Below are 22,415 nucleotides of genomic sequence, written 5' to 3' on the forward strand. Positions count from 1 at the left end.
GAAATTAAAACCCTAAAAGACCTACTTCTACATGCTAGAAAGGTCCATGACAAGTGGGAAGGTAGCACAAAAGTCCTAAACTTCCTAACCAAACAATCTGACAATAATATGAAGATGGGGTTAGGACATGAGTGCTACAGCCGTAGAGATCACTCTAAATGCAAATCAACACCTTCGGATTTTGATTTTAGAAAAAGGAAGTATGCTGATCTTCCTGAATATTTGATTTGCAATTACTGTGGTCATACGAGTCATATCCAAATCAATTGTGTCAAAAAGGCTCATGATTTACGAAAAAATGCCGAACATGCCAAAACTGTTGACATAGTTGTCGAGGATAAGGAAACTCCCACTAACGAACCTAACAAAGAAAGAAACAATAAATTTCGTTGGTTCTATGACATGGCCTTTGACTACTCTAAGAAACCTAGCACTTCACAAAGACCTTGTAGATCTCAACCCAGTAAACCTATTCATAAGGCAAATAGTCAAGAGAGACCTAGAGAAATTCCTAGACCTAGAGAAAACCCCAACCCTAGAACTCCTCCCAAGCCAAACAAACCTAAAGTTAGAAAAACGGTCATTAGACGTATTTGGGTTCGAAAGGACTTAATATTTAGAGTAACTAATCATAAGGGACCCAACTTAGCTTGGGTACCTAAAAACTGTATCTAATCCTTTCTGCAGGAAGAAGTGAAAGAAAACAATCAATGGTATCTTGACAGTGGATGTTCAAGACATATGACCGGAGATAAGAATCTATTTCTTTCACTCAAGCCCTTCAATGGAGGAAAAGTGACGTTCGGGGACAAAAAAAAGGGAAAAGTAATCGGTGTTGGCAAAATTGGAATCTCTAAATCTCACGCAATAAGTGATGTTTATCTCGTGGATGGCCTAAAACACAACTTGCTAAGCATATCTCAACTATGCGACAAAGGTAACAAAGTAGTTTTTCATACTGATAGTTGTCGCATTATTATTGAAGGAACTAGCAATGTTATTCTTGAAGGCCACAGAAAAAGGAACGTTTATATGGTTGATCTAAATGCTGTGCCTACTAACTCTTTCTCATGCATGAAAGTTACACTTGATGATCCTTGTTTATGGCATAAACGTTTTGGTCACATTAGCTCACTAACCTTGAACAAACTCAAGAAGTGGGACTTGGTGGAAGGGTTACCTAAGATCAAGTTCGACCAAGAAAAGATGTGTGACACGTGTGCAAGGTGTAAACAAGTAAGATCATCGTTCAAGCCAAAAAGAGTAGTAAGCACAAATCAAGCCTTGGAATTAATACACATGGATCTATGTGGACCTATGAAGGTAAGGAGTAGAGGAGGATCCAGGTACGTCTTTGTTCTTGTAGATGACTACTCAAGGTATGTATGGCCTATCTTTCTTCATTCAAAAGACGAGACTTTTGATGAATTTGATTGTCTTATGAAACGCGTTCAAAACAAATATAAGACTAATCTTGTATCTATTCGTACGGATCATGGCACTGAATTTGACAACCAAACCTTTATAGAATATTGTAGAGTTAACGGTGTAGGGCATAACTTTTCTGCACCAAGAACTCCTCAGCAAAACGGTGACGTTGAACGTATGAATAGAACCTTAGAAGATATGGCACGCACAATGCTTTTGTGTAGTGGTTTACCTCGTAACTTTTGGGCTGAAGCCATTAGTACTTCTTGCTACATCCATAATCGTGCTATGATCCGACCTATCCTTAAGAAAACCCCTTACGAACTCCTTAGAGGTCGAAAACCTAATATCTCCCATCTTCGCTGTTTTGGGAGTAAATGCTTTGTACATAATAACGGTAAAAACCGTTTAAGTAAATTCGACCCTAGGAGTGATGAGGCGATTTTCATAGGATACTCAGCTCATAGCAAGGCTTACAAGGTCTTCAATAAAAGAACTCTTTGTATTGAAGAAAGTGTCCACGTTATTTTCGATGAAGATAACGTGTTCGATAAGCCTTTTGCAAGATGAGGAAGAAGACTTGGATGAACCTGACTTTCGTCTCTCAAGAGACGATCCCCCGGATTTGTAATTAGAGGATAATGAGATTGAGGGAATAAACGATGAACTTGATCGTTCCTCAAAAGATAAAAAGGAGAAAGGCAAAGTTATAGTTGATGATACTATAACATTGACCCAAGATAAGAACTCCCAAACCAATGTTATAGATGATGTTACTGTAACATTGAATCCAAATCAAGGTGTGGAGTCCGAGGTTATAATCGGCTCAAATACAACACCCGAATTGGATTCAGGGGGAACTTCCTCTAATTCCGAACCAAATTAAGTCAGGACAAGCTCGATTAACGAGGAAGAACCAAGCACTTCAACGAAGTGGAAATACAAGAACTCACACCCCATGGACAATATTCTTGGAAATATTAAGAAGGGTGTTCAAACAAGACGTTCCTTAAACAACTTCTGCTCTTTCTACTCTTTCCTATCCATGATCGAACCCAAGAATATCAATGAAGCTCTTGCTGAATCAGATTGGATTATAGCTATGCAAGAAGAGCTTCAACAGTTCGAAAGAAACAAGGTTTGGCATTTAGTTCCTAGACCAAAAGATCGTACAGTCATTGGAACTCGGTGGGTCTTTAGAAACAAATTAGATGATGCCGGAGTCATTGTCAGAAACAAAGCAAGATTGGTGGTCCAAGGGTATAATCAACAAGAAGGAATAGACTATGGCGAGACTTTCGCACCTGTTGCTCGTCTTGAAGCTATTAGACTTCTGATAGCATTCGCCGCACACAAGGGAATGAAGCTCTTCCAGATGGATGTCAAGACGGCATTCTTGAACGGTTATTTACAAGAGGAAGTCTTCGTTGAACAGCCTCCTGGCTTTAAGAATATCAAATTTGAGGATCAATAGCACCTAGGGCTTGGTACGACAGATTATCTAAGTTTCTACTTGACAGTGGATTTAGTAGAGGATCCGTCGACAAAACCCTATTTCTAAAAACTGAGGGTTCTGACCTTTTGGTTGTTCAAATATACGTCGATGATATTATCTTTGGATCGACCAACCGAAGCCTATGCAAATACTTTTCTGAGTTGATGACTTCCGAGTTCGAGATGAGTATGATGGGAGAATTGAAATTCTTCCTAGGTCTGCAAATACAACAAACAGATGAAGGCATTAAGATCCATCAACAGAAATACATCAAAGAGTTGATTCGGAAATTTGGAATGGAAAATTCACACGCTATGCCTACTCCAATGGTCGAGAACAAGAAATTGACATTGGATGAGAACGGTAAATCAGTTGATGAAACTACTTACCGTGGGATGATTGGGTCACTGTTATATTTGACCGCAAGTAGACCCGATATTATGTTTAGCGTATGCGTTTGTGCGAGAAATCAATCATCTCCCAGAGAATCGCATATGACGGCCGTAAAACAAATTTTACGTTACTTAATTGGAACGGCCAACTTATACCTATGGTATCCAATAGAGTGCAATTTTGACCTAGTCGGTTATTCTGATGCTGACTACGCAGGATGTTCTCTAGACAGAAAAAGCACGTCGGGTGTCGCCACATTTGTCGGACCATGTATCATCACGTGGGGTTCGAAGAAACAAAATTCGGTTGCTCTCTCAACTGCTGAAGCCGAATATATTGCTGCAGGACTGGTATGTACTCAACTTTTATGGCTTAAGCAACAATTACGTGATTATGGTGTTGACGTAGGATGTATTCCTATTTTATGTGATAATACTAGTGTGATAATTATTTCTAAAAATCCCGCACAACATTCACGTACCAAACATATTGAAATAAGACACCATTTTATTAGAGACCATGTTGAGAAGGGGAATATAAAACTTGAATTTTGTAGTACTGAAAAACAATGGGCAGACATTTTGATAAAATCATTAGCTAGAGAACGATTTGAGACTTTACGGTTGGAAATTGGTTTAATCAGTGGTACCTAAGCTTCTATATTTGTTCAATCTTTTTATGACTGGCTAGTTAAGTTAAGATTGTATGACTGTGTCCGTATATTGCGTTGCATGAATAATTTCGTTTATAGAAATATTTTTATCATAAGATTCTATTTGCTATTTAGAATTTAATTGATATACAAACTTATTCTTATCACAATAAACAAAACACACCATATATTTATCTTTCCAAATCATAAAAAAAAAATCTTCCAAATAAGCTCACAAGTACACGGCTCATATTTCCTACTTCAAATCAATTTCCTAATTTATGTCTTATCACCATAAATTCCCATACTTATCACTTTACCTATTCCTAATTAAAGACATTTACCATATTTGACCTACACTTGTTAACCCTAAGCTTACACCTATATCTACCCTTGCGTGTTACCCGTCCACCCATTCCCACTTGCATACTTTTCTTTCTCCAAATATTTACCATCATCACAATTCATCTCCTTTACTCAAACCATCACCATCACCTCCTTTTTCAACAATCACCATCATCATGAATACATCTCATGCAAAAAATACCCGATCCTCAACCCGTCACCACCAAAACCGCCCCTTTCCTAACCAAACATCACCTTTACCACCACATAATCCTCATTCCATGAATTGTCCTTCACCACAACCAAACCCAAACTCGCCCCTGTTTCGTAGTCGGGACGAATCGGTGTCCGAAGGCAAAAGACGCCGTCTTTTCAAGGGTAAAAATAAAGTAGTTGTTGATGATAGTTAAGTTGTGGAGGAACCCGAGGTGATAGTTCGGAATGGTGTTGCTCGTATTTTGCTTAGGGATGCTTCAAAAGCCGCGACCAAGGAAGGGTTAAATCGGGTTCGGCTTACTCATGATGAAAGCATCTTAGTTAATCGAGTTTTGAGGTATTCCATTCATGGTAGTAGGTACTATCCGAAATCTTGGTTGGTTAGTGTTCCCGCTCTTGCTTTCTTTGTTAATTTTCTTGATTTTCAAGGGTGGAGTCACATTAGTCAGTTTTCGGGTCCTATTTACCCGGTTGAGGTGGTACAATTCTTTGCTAGTGCATCAATTAAGAAAGGTGTCTTGCATGCGGTTGTTAATGGCGTTGATGTTACCGTCTCTGTTTCGGATTTTTGCTCTGCTTTTTCGGTTCCCGATGAAGGAATCGAATTAAATCCGAGTCTTGAGTGGTCTAATGTTGTGAGTGAAAAGGAGTTGTTAGTGAAGAAGTATTTTGAAGAGATGACGGAGGGAGTTAATATCGTGGTTCGTCCTCTCTCGGCTAAAATCAAGTTCCTCTTGAACTTTTTGTGGAACACTGTGTGCCGAGGAGAGGAGGCCGTGATAAGGTGTCGAGTTATGAAGCAATAATGGTTTATTCTTGGTTGGAAGGTCAGAAGGTGAATTTGGGTAGTGTTGTCTTGCACCGTATAATTCAGACGAGTCTTACGGTAACTAAGGATAAGTTGAGCACCACGATCGATTTGCCGTATGGTATGTGGATATCTCGTTTGTTGGAAATAAAGCGAGTTGTAGGACCTGACAGTTACGGTGTTAGTGCTCAGGATTGTATGGGTGACAAGTTGATCAAGCTAATGGGTCTTGTTGTTGATGGACCCGAGTTGCTTCTTGCAAAGGATGTTGAGAAAGCCCCGGTGGATTCGGGTTTAGGAGCTGTGGAGTTGAAGTTTGAGGGGTTTATGAGTGGTTTAATTGCAAAATTCGAGGAGCATTCGACTAATTTGGCTACGGAGTTGTCACGGGTTGGACCATCTCGGTCTTTAGACTCGAGCTTGGATGCTAGTCGGGTGTACTCGTGGATGGAGGAAGTAGACAAGAGGTTAGCGGATTTTGAGAGGGAGCTGAAGGCAATTCGTGGGGAAGTGTTCCCACACGGTGATCGTCTCACCTTCCTTACGAGTCAGGGTGGAGCTTTGGTGATGCACGGGAAAGCAATGGCGGGTGATCAAGCTCTCACGTTGGAAGCCACAAAGGCTCTTTCTTTGAAAGTGCTTAATTTTGAAAGGAGCATTGGTACTCTTTCGCAGTTGGTTCGAAGCTCGATTGACCGTCTGGATGCTTTGGAGCACCGTACTAGACCCGACTACGTGAACCCGTATAAGACCCGTAACATTTGATTTCCTCTCGTCCTACCCTCATTAGCCCTTACCTTACTTAGTTTTCTTTTTATTTTTCTTAATGGTGTGTTCAACAAACTCTTATTCGGCCCATTTTGGCAATACACTTGTGGTTATGGCCCAAGTGTTCTATTAGACATGTGTTCATTCGGCCCACTTTGGCTTTAACATGTTTAATTCTTCGTTTGTATGCTAATTATCTTTTGGATGCTTTTAGTCTTGCGTGTTATTAATATTTCTTATGGCGTTTTTTATCACTTGTCTCGTCTTATATTATTCTAGTCATTTTTGATTTGTTCTTAGCTTTTCGATGATGTCAAGAGGGGGAAAGAAAGTCTATAGTAAGCATCTACCTAATCTTGCTCCTTGTCAAGACCAATTGTCTCTTAAAGTCCTTAAGTTTCGATTTCTGAAAAATTGTCTTGATCTTGCGTTAATCTTTATTATCAAGATAACGGTATTATATTGAGGGGGAACTTTTTAATTAGTCACAACTTTAGGAGACTTGCCATCATAAAAAAGGGGGAATTTGTTGGACCATACAGTTTATATGATTATGTTTTGATGATGTCAAGGTGATTTACATTCTATATACTTGTTGCGTGTAAACGTTTGTTAAGTGTTTTAGCATTAACCTCTTACGGGCAACAAAGAAGATTGTGACAATTGTATAAGAAGTTCAAGCTTTTATTCAAGATCAAACAATTCAAGATTCATTCAATAATTATGTGATGCGTGTCTTTTATATGATGTTTTACATCCCATTTTACACGCATTTCAGAGCTCATTTGAGTGGTTTAAGCTACCAGTAGCCCCATTTCCGTCTACTTTCGTGTTTTTGTGCTTATTTGCAGAAATGTGAAGAATTCGACGGAAATCAAGCTAAATCCATCCCCGAGTATCCTGCATTGTATATGACGTGAAGTATTCACCCAAGGAACGAGCTTGGTGCGCATTCCAAGGCCCAAAAGACAAATCCACGAGAAATATGAAGTCAAGTAGCAGCTAAAGTAGTCGATCGACCGGTAACATTAGTCGATCGACCAACTCACGGGATCCAGAAGCCACTGTACACTGCATCCCAGTCGATCGACCACCATGATCAGTCGATCGACCACATCGCTGCTTCAGACGAGAATTAAAAGACTGAGGAAGCGCAAGCCCATTGAGTTTAGGTTTTGATAATAAGTGTTACGTATGTTTGCTATATAACGTAACTGAGAACACTAGTTTTAGGGATCCAGTTTTTATTTCAGTTTCACATTCAGTTTTAGAATATCATAGTTAGGGTTTAGGAAACTATTTTGCATTGGATTTTCGTTGTGCTTTCAATCATTCCGTTACGATCCTTCTGCAATTTCGGTATTCACTTGCTCTACTTTCAGTTCATCTTTATTGCATTGATAGTATAGAAATTGTTAGTTAGTCTCCTGAAACCGAATTTTCATTACTGTTAATTGTTTATTCATTCGTTTTAAGCATGAAACTTTCTGTCTGTTTCGTTAATTTCATTGTTGTTATCATCATTAGTATGAGTAGCTAAATCAATTGTGCTAGGATGTAGGGGAATTGTAGTGTAGGCGGCAATATAAAGAACACGGCCTGATTCGCGTGTTGGTCGATCGACCACCCTACCCGGTCGATCGACTGACCACGTGAGGTTTTAATTTTCGTTTTAATTGTTTTAATTCTTAATTCGACGAATCGAGTGCACATGACTAGTTGAATGTTTAGGATATGACTGACCCATTAGATCGAGAGATAGGGACAGTTGTTAGACCATCAATTAAAATGACTAAACTATGCTGAGATCGAAAGATAGGTAAAGTTTAGACCGTTAGTCACTTTTCAGAACGAAAGTCAGTATTAGTGATATTAGGGACTTATAGCGAGATCAAAAGATGCTATTGGTTAAGAGTGGACCGAGAGGACCTCTTTATTTCCCGCCTCATGTGTTTGTTTAGACCTGTTTAATATCTTTGCCTTGAAACTATAACGAACCGACCATCCTAGTACCTCTTTTATACTTGATTTTATATTTTTTATTAGTTTACTTTTCTTTTATTGTTATTAGCTATAGACCAAATCAATTCAACCCCCACAATCGTTACCTTAGACTTTTATTAGACAGCTAGAAATTACGTCTGCCTCCTTGTGGTTCGACCCTGTTACCACTAGCCTAGGTTAGTCTTAATAGGAAATTATAAATATTATTTTTGGTACTCACAACGACGGGTATCAAATTTTGGCGCCGTTGCCGGGGAGGCAATAGTTCTAATTTTTAGCTGTTTTTATTTTAGTCTTTATTAGTTTAAGGAACATCATATTCTTTTTGTAGTTTCTTCTTATGCGCAGGTCACAGGGTGGTGAACTATTACCGTTCGACCCTGAGTTAGAGAAATCTTTGCGCGAGTTGAGACGATCACAAAGGGTATTACCGACAGAGGAAGAGCTGAGTACTCTGTCAAGCTTTTAAGAGAACGAACTGTACGAGGAGGATCCACCTTCTTCTCCTGTTTCTCATTCATCAGCTGAAACAGTCACCTCTCTAGATTTCACAGAGATGGCTGACGAAGCAACCATAGCAAGTCATTCTGAGCCGACAGCTGCAAATCTATACAAGGGGTTCGAATTACCTGGAGCTGATAGGAAATATGAACCAAACCCTTCTTATATCAGTTTGGTTGAGAAGAACCAATTCGGGGAGCTGCAACTGAAGATGCAGCCAAGCATATGGAGATCTTTATTGATTATTGCTGCTCTATACCTCCGCCGAACGGTGTGACCCAGGACCAGATAAAAGAAACCATGTTTATATTCTCACTCCGCGATGCTGCGAGGGAGTGGTACAGAGATCTGGACCGAGCCGCCCATGGGATCACCGACTGGAATTCCTTGGCATTAGCATTCTACAAAAAGTACTTTTCTGCTTCAAAGACGAATGCTATCCGGGCTCAAATCACGAGTTTCAAACAAGGGCCAGATGAGAACTTTAATGAAGCATGGGTCCGTTTTAAGAAGCTGGTGCAAACCATTCCGCACCATGGGTTCGAAAAATGGAGCTTGTGTAATCAGTTCTATAACGGCCTGTATGATGATCAAAGGGTTATTTTGGATGCTGCAGCCAATGGCCGATTTGCAGAGAATATGGGAGAGACCAAGGGGTGGAAGATAATTGATGACTTAGCCACCCACAAGGCTGAGTATGGGAACTCCCGAGGAAATCAAAGGAGAGCTGCTGAATCTTCTTCAGTAGCTGCATTAGAGGCTCTCACTGCAAGGTTTGACAAATATGAATTGGGAGGAGCTTCAAAGGGGGGAATGTACCATGTTAATGCTGTTTCAGATGGTCCTTTCGTCTGTAGAAGATGTGGAGCTGAAGGGCATGTTTCAGAAAACTGCAGTGCTCCCTTTGAGTCTTGTGCTGCCTTTCAACACTATAGGTAGACAAATACGTACTATGAGCCAAATGTCCACCCCAACTTGAGTTGGAGGAGCCAAAATGTCCTGAATCCGACTCAACCTCCACAACAGCAGCAACAACAACCTTATGTGCCTCCTCATCAAAAGCAACAACAATACCAAAAACCTCCCTATGTGCCGCAGCAGCAACAGTCCCAGAATTCTGACTTCACCGAGTTAAAGAACATGTTGCAAAAGGAGTCCCAAGCCAGAGAGGCTGGGATGAAGCTACTAGAGAGCCAAATTGCTCAATTGGCTAGTAAGAACACCACTCGAGCTCCCGGGCACTTACCGACTCAAACCGATCAAAAGGAGACCCTAAATGCCATTACATTGAGGAGCGGGTCCACCCTGGAGGGGCCTACCATGGTCGAGGGCGCTACTGAAAAAATGAGTCGGGACCAAGTCAAAGCAAAGCTGGAACGAGCAAAGAAAAGAAAAAGGCGTCTACCAGGTATATCAGTCGATCGACTGATATACCCAGTCGATCGACTGAAGCACGGGTTACAGGAGCTTCTGGAACTGTACGTCTCAGCCGATCGACTGCGGAAGGTGGTCGATCGACTGAGATCGCTGCTTGATGTTGAGGAATTTCGTCCTCCAATGCCCAACAATCTGAGAGACCACTTCTTTCGGGGTACCACAGTCCCGAAAATTTTGGGGCAAGACCCGAGTGCTGATGGGTCAGTCCCGGCTACGAAGTACGACCCGATGTCAATCAATGGTTCATATTTAAGACGGTCTGAAGAGGGGTCAAGCTTCAACAAAGATAAGGTGATGGACTTCCAGCCTAAGTCCACGGATGCCGGCACGCGAGATTTAGAGGAGAGGGCCAAATTACTTCTTTCAGCCCCTTATCCGGAGAGACTAGTGCCGACAAAGGAACAGGTATCTTTCAGTAAAATTTGAAAAAGTTATTCGTAGTCTGAATGTACAAGTTCCTTTTCTCGAGTTAGTAAACCAAGTGCCCGCTTATACTAAATTCATGAAACAACTTTTGTCCAAGAAGCGGTCATTTGAAACAGTGCACACTGTCGCACTTACTGAGGAGTCTTGTTCTTATCTGTCTCACACTGCACCCCTTAAGTTAGAGGACCCAGGTAGCTTCTCCGTTCCTTGCAATATAGGTACCTTCTCTATTGAGAAGGCATTATGTGATTTAGGAGTTAGTATTAGCGTCATGCCCTTAAGTCTAGCTAGGAAGCTGAAAATGACTAGGTTTGCAGTAACAGATATGACAGTTCAGATGGCTGACCGATCTGCGGTCGAGCCTATAGGAGTCCTAGAGGACATACTTGTCCAAATAGGGAAGTTTTTCTTCCCTGTTGACTTTGTTGTCCTAAACATGCCCGAGGATGCCCATATACCTATCATTCTAGGTAGGCCATTTCTGCACACTGCTGGTGCAGTTATTGACGTAGGCTCAGGAACTTTGACTTTCAAAGTGGGGAAGCATTCTATTGTTTTCGCCCATACAGCTAGGAAGAAGGACCCTATGTGGCCTGTTACCTGTAACACGGTTTCTGAAAAGAAATCGTACTTTGTGCTTCCTGAATTACCTGTCTCTATTACTACTCCTGTGTTAACACCTCCGCCCCAGACTGGGAGCAAAAAGGAGGAAGAATCTGTTGTTTTAACCATTGCAGGAGCTGGTTTGGGGAAGGAAAAGCCGTAGGATGCTCCAGCTGTGGCAGAGCAGATTGTTTCAAGAGGTGGCCTTGGATGTTTGAGCTATGGGACTGACGAGGAAGTAGAAGATGAGCCAGCCAAAGTGAGACGGTCTGACTTGGACTTTGATGAGCCGGAGGAAGTCCTTAAGTGGGGAGATGACGAAGTTGATGATCCGTCGAGCTCTCCGAATGCTGAAGTTGAGAAGGGTGCCACCGAGAAGATGAGCACCATGGAGGCTACCTCTTGTAGTCAGAAGCCGACGAAGTGGGCCATACCATGGCCTTTCTTGATCAACTACTAGTTGATCGCGCTCTTTATCAAACTTTTATTTTATTGTTTCCGAACTATTTTTATTGCTTTTTGTGTGGTGAGACTTCGCATTTATTTGTTTTGTTTAGAAATTTTAAGCACTTTAGACTTTGTTTGGGTTTTTGCGCAATTTTGGGCGTGTATTATTGTGCACTTGTAGGTTTTTAGAGCTCATTAGCTCAAATTATTGAGCAACTACGAAGAAATAAGGAGTACAGCAGTATTTTCAGTCGAACGACTGGCTACCTTGGTCGATCGACTGAGTTGCACTTTCCAGGAGCTTCTGTTCATGACACATTGGTCGATCGATTGCGATACTTAGTCGATCGACCGAGGACGCTGCTGTACCTGTTCACGACCTCTCCCCTGCTGTGTTTGGTCGATATACGGACTTAAGGGAGCTTTATACTCCACTTTACTTTCCGTCCTATTATTTATTTCTTCTAATTCTCTCATTTGTGCACCATATTTACCGCTTCAAAATTGTTTCTCTCAGTCTTATGCGTGGTATTTTCTGTCTTTCAGGCACTTACTGGTAGCACTGCTGGATACTGAAACCTTCTAGCTCACGCTGGTTTGGGGAGGTTTCCTTTGCTGCGCCTAAAGTCTTGTGAGTTCCTTAGTCTTTACTTCATGTCTTATTTCAATTTTACGCAAATTCCCATTTCTCTTTTCTTCATTACATGATTTAGCACAATGGGGACATTGTGCGATTTGGTTTGGGGAACGGTTTTGCGTCGCATATCATTTGCTTGCATTCACGTTTACATATTTTTGTTTTGCATTGTTTGTTTAATACCTTCATACACATCAAAATACCAAAAAAAATGAAAAATTTCCATAAAATGCACGTTTATTTTAGCATATAGGTCGAGTCGGAACGGTAGTATTTCCATGATGATTTTGCATTTGCAACTGTTTTTGCCTAAGCCTTGCTTAATTGACATGTTATTAGTAGAATCATATGTGCATAGTCTACGAGTTTTCGTTAATTTCTTGCTGAGCTTGAGACTTGACTTTGATTTTTGGCAAACTACTTATATTTTCTGAGATTTAGAGCCTATAACTGGTGTCATTCATGACCAGTTTATCTAGGATTGTGAGTAGTATTCCTTATGAGACATGTTTCATAAATGTGCATAAATATGAACTTGATCTACTTAATACCTGTATGCATTCGGTCTGTGGTTTGTTGACACATGTGGTAGAGGTTTCCTTTTCTCGTTTTGCCCATAAACTCCACACTGCCAAAAATATCTTTTTTTTCCTATTTACTACATCCTACACATAGCCTGCCTTTGTCAAGCTAGTAGTCTAGTTTTTGGGATTGTTACTCGTTTTTGGTAGCCACTGCTCTTTTGAGACGATGTTGGGAAATTGAAAAAAGGAAAGAAAAGTTGAAAGAAAAAAAAAATGATTCGAAAAAGAAAAAATAAAAAGAGTCTGTACTGTTTGAAGCAGTCAATCGACTGGCGTCATTGGTCGATCGACTGGAAGTCCGTGAAGAAAGGAAAGAAATCAATTCGCATGATTCAAGTCTTTACTATTTGGCGATTTTTGCTCCCATAATTCATTTATATCTTATGGGGAGTTAGTTGATTACTTTTGTTTTGGAGTTTGTGAGTTTCGTGCTTGCTATAGCACCGCTTCGATTGATTTTGAGCAAGCAGAAGGATGTTGCCATATGGTTCTGTTTTGGTACTAGCTTGATCACCTGTACCTCCACTTTTCCATAAAATGTTTTGCCTCTTCTTACCCATACCTCACATTTCCATATTCATACCTCGGCATGTGTCATGGTCTTTTGTTGGTTGGAATGCATATGTACGGTCATAGAGATTACTTTCATATTTTATTGCAGGCATGTTCTCATAGGTCGTAGTTAGGTGAGTGTCACTAACGAAATGAATTCTTTCTATCTTACATATACTCACCTTGTTCTTATGTGTGATATGAGCGACCCGTGAGAGTCCAATTTGATAAGTCTCTATAGTCAAAAGTTCAGCAGTTTTAACGACTCCATAACTCGTTTGCATGATTCATTTACTAATTGATTGTTGGTTATTGCATTAAAGTGATTTAGGCCTAACAGTTTGCAATTCGCTCTGAGATTGAACTCGTTCCATTAGGTCATTAGATCGAGTTTAGTTCTTGCTTGGGGACAAGCAAGGGTTTGGTTTGGGGAAGTTTGATGCGTGTCTTTTATATGATGTTTTACATCCCATTTTACACGCATTTCAGAGCTCATTTGAGTGGTTTAAGCTACCATTAGCCCCATTTCCGTCTACTTTCGTGTTTTTGTGCTTATTTGCAGAAATGTGAAGAATTCGACGGAAATCAAGCTAAATCCATCCCCGAGTATCCTGCATTGTATATGACGTGAAGTATTCACCCGAGGAACGAGCTTGGTGCGCATTCCAAGGCCCAAAAGACAAATCCACGAGAAATATGAAGTCAAGTAGCAGCTAAAGTAGTCGATCGACCGGTAACATTAGTCGATCGACCAACTCACGGGATCCAGAAGCCACTGTACACTGCATCCCAGTCGATCGACCACCATGATCAGTCGATCGACCACATCGCTGCTTCAGACGAGAATTAAAAGACTGAGGAAGCGCAAGCCCATTGAGTTTAGGTTTTGATAATAAGTGTTACGTATGTTTGCTATATAACGTAACTGAGAACACTAGTTTTAGGGATCCAGTTTTTATTTAAGTTTCACATTCAGTTTTAGAATATCACAGTTAGGGTTTGGGAAACTATTTTGCATTGGATTTTCGTTGTGCTTTCAATCATTCCGTTACGATCCTTCTGCAATTTCGGTATTCACTTGCTCTACTTCCAGTTCATCTTTATTACATTGATAGTATAGAAATTGTTAGTTAGTCTCCCGAAACCGAATTTTCATTACTGTTAATTGTTTATTCATTCGTTTTAAGCATGAAACTTTCTGTCTATTTCGTTAATTTCATTATTGTTATCGTCGTTAGTATGAGTAGCTAAATCAATTGTGCTAGGATGTAGGGGAATTGTAGTGTAGGCGGCAATATAAAGAACACGGCCTGATTCGCGTGTTGGTCGATCGACCACCGTACCCGGTCGATCGACTGACCACGTGAGGTTTTTATTTTCGTTTTAATTGTTTTAATTCTTAATTCGACGAATCGAGTGCACACGACTAGTTGAATGTTTAGGATATGACTGACCCATTAGATCGAGAGATAGGGACAGTTGTTAGACCATCAATTAAAATGACTAAACTATGCTGAGATCGAAAGATAGGTAAAGTTTAGACCGTTAGTCACTTTTCAGGACGAAAGTCAGTATTAGTGATATTAGGGACTTATAGCGAGATCGAAAGATGCTATTAGTTAAGAGTGGACCGAGAGGACCTCTTTATTTCCCGCCTCATGTGTTTGTTTAGACCTGTTTAATATGCTGCCGCCGAAACTATAACGAACCGACCATCCTAGTACCTCTTTTATACTTGATTTTATATTTTTCATTAGTTTACTTTTCTTTTATTGTTATTAGCTATAGACCAAATCAATTCAACCCCCACAATCGTTACCTTAGACTTTTATTAGACAGCTAGAAATTACGTCTGCCTCCTTGTGGTTCGACCCTGTTACCACTAGCCTAGGTTAGTCTTAATAGGAAATTATAAATATTATTTTTGGTACTCACAACGACGGGTATCATTATGTGAAGACGAAGTTCGTCTAAAAGATTTATCAAGCTTGGATGATGACGTAGCCTATACTCGAAGATCTCCTTGAAGATTAGAATAGTATAGGTGATTATCTCATAATGATAATCAAGAATGAGTTTCTCGATTAGTAAAGTTATAGCTTTGCAGCTATAACATTACTAGTAAAAGAGCTCAATGTTATAGCTCTTCTACTATAACATTGAAATGCGGAGTTTTTATACACGACTTATAAATGTTTCGAAAATTGTTTTATAATTGTTTAAAGTTTATTTTAAATGTTTTAATGCAAGTATTTATTTATTAGAGCCCGGTTTAGTGAGGAGTCCGGTTCTATGGTAAGCGTTAATTGGTGGTTATGATGGATCAACTTATGAGTTGGACTTTACTACTAATTAGGATTTCCATATAGCCTCTCCTAAAACCTAAATTCTAATTGTATATTAAGATTAAGGTTTGCACGATTCACGAGCTTATGGGCCGTGGTATCTCGTGTTACCTAAGAGATATTAGGTAAAGATTTTATTCTATAATAAGATCTTTACATATCTTATATATCTTACTTAATATAATTGTTTATGGTAAAAGATATTCTTGATTTAGGAAATCTTATCATAATCTTAGAATTTATAGTAAAGATAATATTTGGAAAGATTATATTCTATCTTTTAGAATATTCTTTATTATCTTTTAAGGCTTTTAGGAAAGAGATAATAAGAAGATATATTTTGTAATTATATCTTCTTGTTTTTAAACTATTAGGGTTTGTGTAGAAACCGTGTAGCCTACTCCTTCCTTCCCTATAAATACTTTGCTATTTACAACATCTAAAATAGACACCTTAAGCATAAAAATTGTTTTCATATTTACAAAAACAAAACCGTGTGTTTTAAACAGAAAAACCGTTTTGCTATTTCGAAAGGTCGTGTGTCATAAAACTCGCATACTTGTTCTTCATTTATCGTTATAAGATAATAGTGCTTAGTTGATTTCTTAACTTGTTCATTAACGTGAACCTTTGTTAGAATCATTCGTGCTTTCTTATTAGCGTAAGTTAGTCACTCGAGTATTTAACGGTACTCATTGAGTTACAACTAGAGTTAGGTGTACGAGTTTGGTTAGTAAATTTGTAATCCGTAGAAAGGTACTAAATTTATTAATCGAGAATAGTGGACGTAGGTTTCGACTTGTGAAACTGAACCACTTCAAAAATCCGTGTGTCTCTTCTTGTTTCGTTCTTTCGTTTATTTCGCTCATCATCATTAGTTGATTAGTTAAAGTTTAATCAATAAACTTTAAATAATCAATTACATACGCACAATCGAAAAAGCTTTAAAAAGTTTGAAATCCTCAATTCACCCCCCCCCCCCTCTTGAGTATTTTGGATCAATAGACTCTTCAGCTTCCTAATACGTACCCTCACCCCTTACTCCAGATCTCTGTGAACATCCGTGTTCATTGGCATCCTCGAGAGTCATTCTAGACATAGAATGCTAAGGGTAACGAGTTCTTGGTGTTCATGTCACTACTTTGTGTCTTGACATGACACGAGATATTCGAACGGTTTCCAATTTTCCACAATAAATTGGTGACGACTCCACAAATGCAAACGCTTGTTTCCCAAGCGCCCCCGTGGCCCATGTCCACAGTTTGGCGACTCCGCTGGGGATAATACACTTACGTGTAGCCAAAAGGGTGAAACTTGAACAAGGTTAGGGAATAGTTTGTACAAGACAATTGTCGGTTTTCATAACTCGGTCTTCCTAGATCGTTTATTCGGCCTCCCTAGGCCCAACCTAACCCATTCGACCAATCGTCCCATCTAAACGGTCCTAATTCTTATTTGGGCCTAAGGATGGATAGCGATTGACGTCATTTATACCATGGTATTTACTCTTGTTTGTATCAAGGACTTTCACTACTTGAGGAAATGGACTAGGAATCGGCCTTACTCCTGTTTGGTACAAGCCTCTCCGCAGACTTCGGGTTTGATCATTCGGTATGGCAACCCACCCTTTAAACCAAAACCCATTTAAATGCACTCAGCATCCCGTTATAATGCTTGTATATTGTTTGATCACCCTTTTCTAAACGAAACCATGACGATTTTTTTGTAAAAATTCAAAATCCTTCTTTAACATGTAAAATTTTGAATTTGGGCCTAATATTAGCGCAAAACAAGCCAAAACTCTGTCCAATTATCGAGTCAAATTCGGGCCTCAAAACCCATTTCAAAACCTCACTTCGAGTCCACTCCTACAACTACACTAAATTTGACAAGGACCAACATTTTTTAAACCTTGTCATTTCCTTAAAACTCACTGACACAAGTGGCACACTCCCACTTCATGAGTCAAAACATTTCTTTTCAAGTAAGTGTGCTAGAGTGGTTGATCGTGTTTTGATTCATCGTCGATCTCTTATTCAGCTTCCAGGATGCCTGAAACAAGCGACGTGAACTTCAGTCAACTCCAGAATAGTAATGATCAAATCCTAACCGCGCTAGCTCATCTCCAAGTTACTCAAGACTAAGTGTATGATCGCCTTGACACCATTGAGGGCCGAATATATGCCGTGGAAACGAGGATGCCTCCTCGAGAAAGTGAGATCTCTGATGACTTCGTGAATGACTTCGGGGACGAAAACCCTCCCATGGGTATGACTGCAGCTGAGAAACGACTCCAATACTTAGAGGAGCAATTGATGTATCTTAAAGGGGATGACATTTATAGGGAGAATAACCGCAAATATGAGGCCGTGAGTTCCAAGTTGCCAACCAACTTCAACATGACGGATATCCCTAAATTCAAGGGGCATGAAAACCCTTTAAACCATATTCGTGCCTTCAAGGATTACATGTCTATCAAAGGCATTAAACCCGAGATGTTCTTAAGGATATTTCCTTCATCTCTTGACACCATCCCAAAACAATGGTTCTATTCGCTAGATTACAAGAAAATAGTTACTTGGGACGATGCCGCAATCGAGTTTGCTAAACAATACGCGGGTAATGCTGAAATCCAAGTCAACATGCGCACTTTAGAGGTTCTTACCCAAAATGACAAAGAAGGTTTCACCGATTTCCTAAGTCGGTGGAGGAAGACTAGTACTCAACTTGTTGAACGTCCGGATGAGGCTTTCCTTGTGGAAAAATTCGTGGACAACCTAAAGCCCATCTATGCAAATCATTTGAGGTATCAAAACATCAAGACTTTCAAAGATTTAACCGTACTAGGGACAAGGATCGAAGATGACATTCGAAAAGGGCTCTTGTCCAAAATGATAGGTCGTGGATATCAAGGCTCAACAAGTCGTTCTTACGGCTCTACTAGCAAGACTGATGAAGTTAACCTCCTTGAGCCATCTAAGAAGAGTACCCCTCCAAGGAAATTCACAAATCTAGGGGACACATATTCCAACGCTCTGAAAAGATTGATGAAACTCGGGAAACTTCAACCCATAGGCTCTACGCCCGAACCAGAAAAGAAATCCAAGTTCTGGGACGAGAATTCGTACTGCGAATACCATATAGGTAAGGGACACGATACAGAGAAATGCTACAAATTGAAAAATGTACTTCAAGACATGATTGAAGACGGTCGCCTACCAATGCCACCTGGAGGTAAGCCTAACAACACTAAGAATCCTCTTGGAGTTCTAGTGATTACAAATGAAGAATCTACCATAGATTGTTCACATCTCATTTCCCCAGTCGAAGAGGAAGTTCATGCAATAGAAAATGAAGGGAACTACTCCACCATTTCCCCAACCATCACTGATTTCATCGCATGGGCAAAAAGTGTGGATAGGCAAGTCTCGGAACTAGAGAATGCAGTGCCAACCTTACGTGGCCCCAACGCCAGACCTAAAGAACGTGCACCACTAGTTTTCTCTCAAAACACTACAATGCAAGAAGTAGTAGCCATGGTTGATGAATTAGTCGACCAAATTATCCAATTAGAAGCTGAAATCATAAGAATGAGGGAACTCGCTACTATCAATGGAATATGGGCCGATGATGACGAAGATCTGTATCTCACTGAACACTACTTAGTCAAAATCAGTGAGGAAATAGTCCAGAATTGTGAAGAGCAAGATGTAGATCACCTCACTCGTTTAGGGCGCTGATATGCGACTTATTTACACCTCATTTCCCTCTTTCTTTTACGCATTCCGGCTCATAACGAGTCGGTTTCGTGTGCCTTTCCTTGCATTTGTGCCCGATCCCCGTACTTGTCATTTTGTGTATCCTTTTGTAGGAACCGAGTAGAGTATGGAGGAATTGGGGCAAGAAAGGCATTCTAAATGCCTTTACATGAAGAAAAGGGAGATGAAGGATTATGAGGACAATCCTCTGCCGGCAGGCCGGCAGCCGGTCCACCGGCAGGGGATGTGGCTATATGGAGAAGGAAGAAACCAGCTGAGAGAGAGATGTTCCCTGCCGGCAGGCCGGCAGCCGGCCCACCGGCAGGGAACACATGTCCATACTTAGAAAATTTCTGAAGAAGATTTTGGGCAAAAATTGGGAAGACGCGCTGCCGGCACAGGCAGCCGGGCAACCGGCAGGGGGCAACTCTTATGAGGAAATTGGAGAAAATTCCAAGATGAGGAATTCTATGCCGGCAGGCCGGCAGCCGGCCCACCGGCAGGGGGCAACTCTTATGAGGAAATTGGAGAAAATTCCAAGATGAGGAATTCTATGCCGGCAGGCCGGCAGCCGGCCCACCGGCAGGGGATTACACAGCCTTTATTTCTCTCAGATTTTGAAGAACGCGCTGCCGGCAGCCGGCCCGCCGGCACAGGAGCACTTTACACGCAAATGGGCTTTTCCATTCTTTCCTCCCTTAATCCAATGATAGCCTATAAATACCCCCTCCTTAAACCCTTTTGCACATAACCCTAGATCTAAAAACTTTCCTTATTAATTGTAACCCTTTCTTAAGCAAGCACTAATCTTTCCTTAATCTTTCCTTAATATTTAGTAAAACTAGTAATTGTTAGTGAGAATCAATTGTTTACTCTTGTTCTTTGAAGATTGTATTGGGGATTTTGAAGGGTTTTCCTTCTTGTTATTCAATCAATTATTCATCTTTCCTTGTGTTGGTATAATTCCTCTCCTTTCTTTTACTTGTTTATCATTTGTTTACATTTTCCTTGTCTTTTAATTTTGCTATAACATTCATCATGTCTCCTTCTTGTGTTGTTTGCTTTTCTTCTCTATTTAGCATAATTTCCCTTAACATGAGTGAGTAGATCCCTTCTAGGGTTTAGGGTAATTCTTTATGGAATTTATGGGCATGATTCTTTGAATATTTTGGTCTTTGGTGAAATTGTTTAACTTTCCTATTCATTGCACTCAAGGTGTTTGTTGATTTGCTCAAGTGAAAGCTTTTGCCTTTCTTTCATTATTGCTTAATTCTCCCTTGGAATGAAAGTTTTTGGGGGTCTTGATGTATGTCTAGGAGGGGTGTGATACTTAATGAAAATTAGTAACCACCTTTAAGATAGCCAAGACATTGGTTCTTCATCTTAGGTTAATCTCTCACCATTGACCCTTTTTGATCTTCATGTTTGCCCCTAAACCATATTGATGACCCCGAAAGCCCTAGCTTTTAATTAACCGTATTCATTATCATCAACTTGTTTGTCTTTTGCTCTAGTGATTATAGCCAAAGCCCTTTCTTTTAATTTTGATTAAACTTGACTCCTAATCGAACTTTGTAGCAACCCCCGCCATCCTTGAGTTCGACCCCGACTAAATACTACGCTTTTTCGGGTTTTACAAATAGTTTTGATATAGGAAGTAGACGACAAATTTCCTACTATCAAATAGCGCCGTTGCCGGGGATGGCGTTAGGTTATGCTTAGTTTTATTTAGAGTCTTGGCTTTAATCTTGTCTCAATTGTCATTTTGCTTTAGTAGTTGATTGTTGTTTGTAGAGTGTGTGTGATTTTTGCCTTTCCCTAGTGTGTAAAAACACTAGGAGACTTACGATTTGTCAAGTGTATGCCTAGAAGGAATCACCAAGCTCTCCTATTCAACTCCGACCCCGAAAGGCTTTTTAGAACCTTGAGGACTAGGACTCTTGAAAGAGTAAGGAATAATTCCACACAAGCAATCATTGACCAACCAAACCCACACATCCCACAAAATTTTGATACAACAACTACGATTCAACCAAACATCACAATTGAGACTTTAGTAGAGAACCCCTTTCATAACTTCCTTAATTATAATAGCCCACCTCAAACACCACCACATCAAGAACCAAATCCACCGCCACAAATGGCTCTTAGAGATCACAACCGGCCTAACCATAATGATTCATGCAATCCCATCAATTTTGGCACCTTGGCCCCAAACAACTTTGAAATGCATCCCGCCCAAGTCGGGTTAGTTGAGAAAGATTTGTTCGGGGGGCATATTGAAGAGGATGCCCATGCTCATCTCCGGAAGTTTAAAAGAAAAGTTTCAATGATGAAGAAGAATGGGGTGTCGGAAGACACCTTGAGAATGATGTTGTTTCCATTTTCATTGACGGGCAAGGCGGACCGATGGCTAAACATTCACCCACCGGATACTTTCACTACTTGGGATGCTTTGGCTAAAGCATTCATGGCCAAGTATTACCCTTCCTCAAAGACCGCGATGCTCCATAATGAGATCCATACGTTTCAACAAGAGGATGGAGAATCTTTGGGTGAAGCTTGGGACCGTTATCAAGACTTGATAGCAAGTTGCCCCCACCATGGGATACCGGAATGGTACATTACTCAAACTTTCTTCCAAACTTTACTACCAAGAACTAAGGAGATGGTAAATGCCTCCGCGGGGGGAGGTTTTGACCACTTGAGTGATGAAGAGGGCATGACATTGATCAAGAAAATGGTAGATTCGGAGGCAAACTATGGTTCTAGAGGGAACATGCTAAGAAGGAATGGGAAATTTCCTAAGGAAAATGCCTCCAACTCCGAGACAAATGCCAAGCTTGACTTACTCACAAAACAATTTGAGAAGTTTTCAAAGAATCAAGTGAACCAAGCCGCAACCTCATATGGGCCGCCCATGGAAGAAGTGGCTCAAGTCTCAAGTTGTGAACTTTGTGGAGGAAGTGGTCATACATATGACTTGTGTGGCAACAATTACAATGGTGCCTATGAA

General features: G+C 40.4%; 1 non-coding gene across 1 annotated transcript; it reads right to left on the reverse strand.

Annotated features, from left to right (window-relative positions):
- Positions 1-21,902: 21,902 nt before the first annotated feature.
- On the reverse strand, positions 21,903-22,009 carry LOC141624927 (small nucleolar RNA R71). The gene has a single exon (XR_012534729.1). It is a non-coding gene; the product is annotated as a small nucleolar RNA R71 (small nucleolar RNA).
- Between the last annotated feature and the right edge of the window lie 406 nt (positions 22,010-22,415).

This window comes from Silene latifolia, chromosome X (assembly GCF_048544455.1).
Source record: "Silene latifolia isolate original U9 population chromosome X, ASM4854445v1, whole genome shotgun sequence".
Classification (NCBI taxonomy): domain Eukaryota; kingdom Viridiplantae; phylum Streptophyta; class Magnoliopsida; order Caryophyllales; family Caryophyllaceae; genus Silene; species Silene latifolia.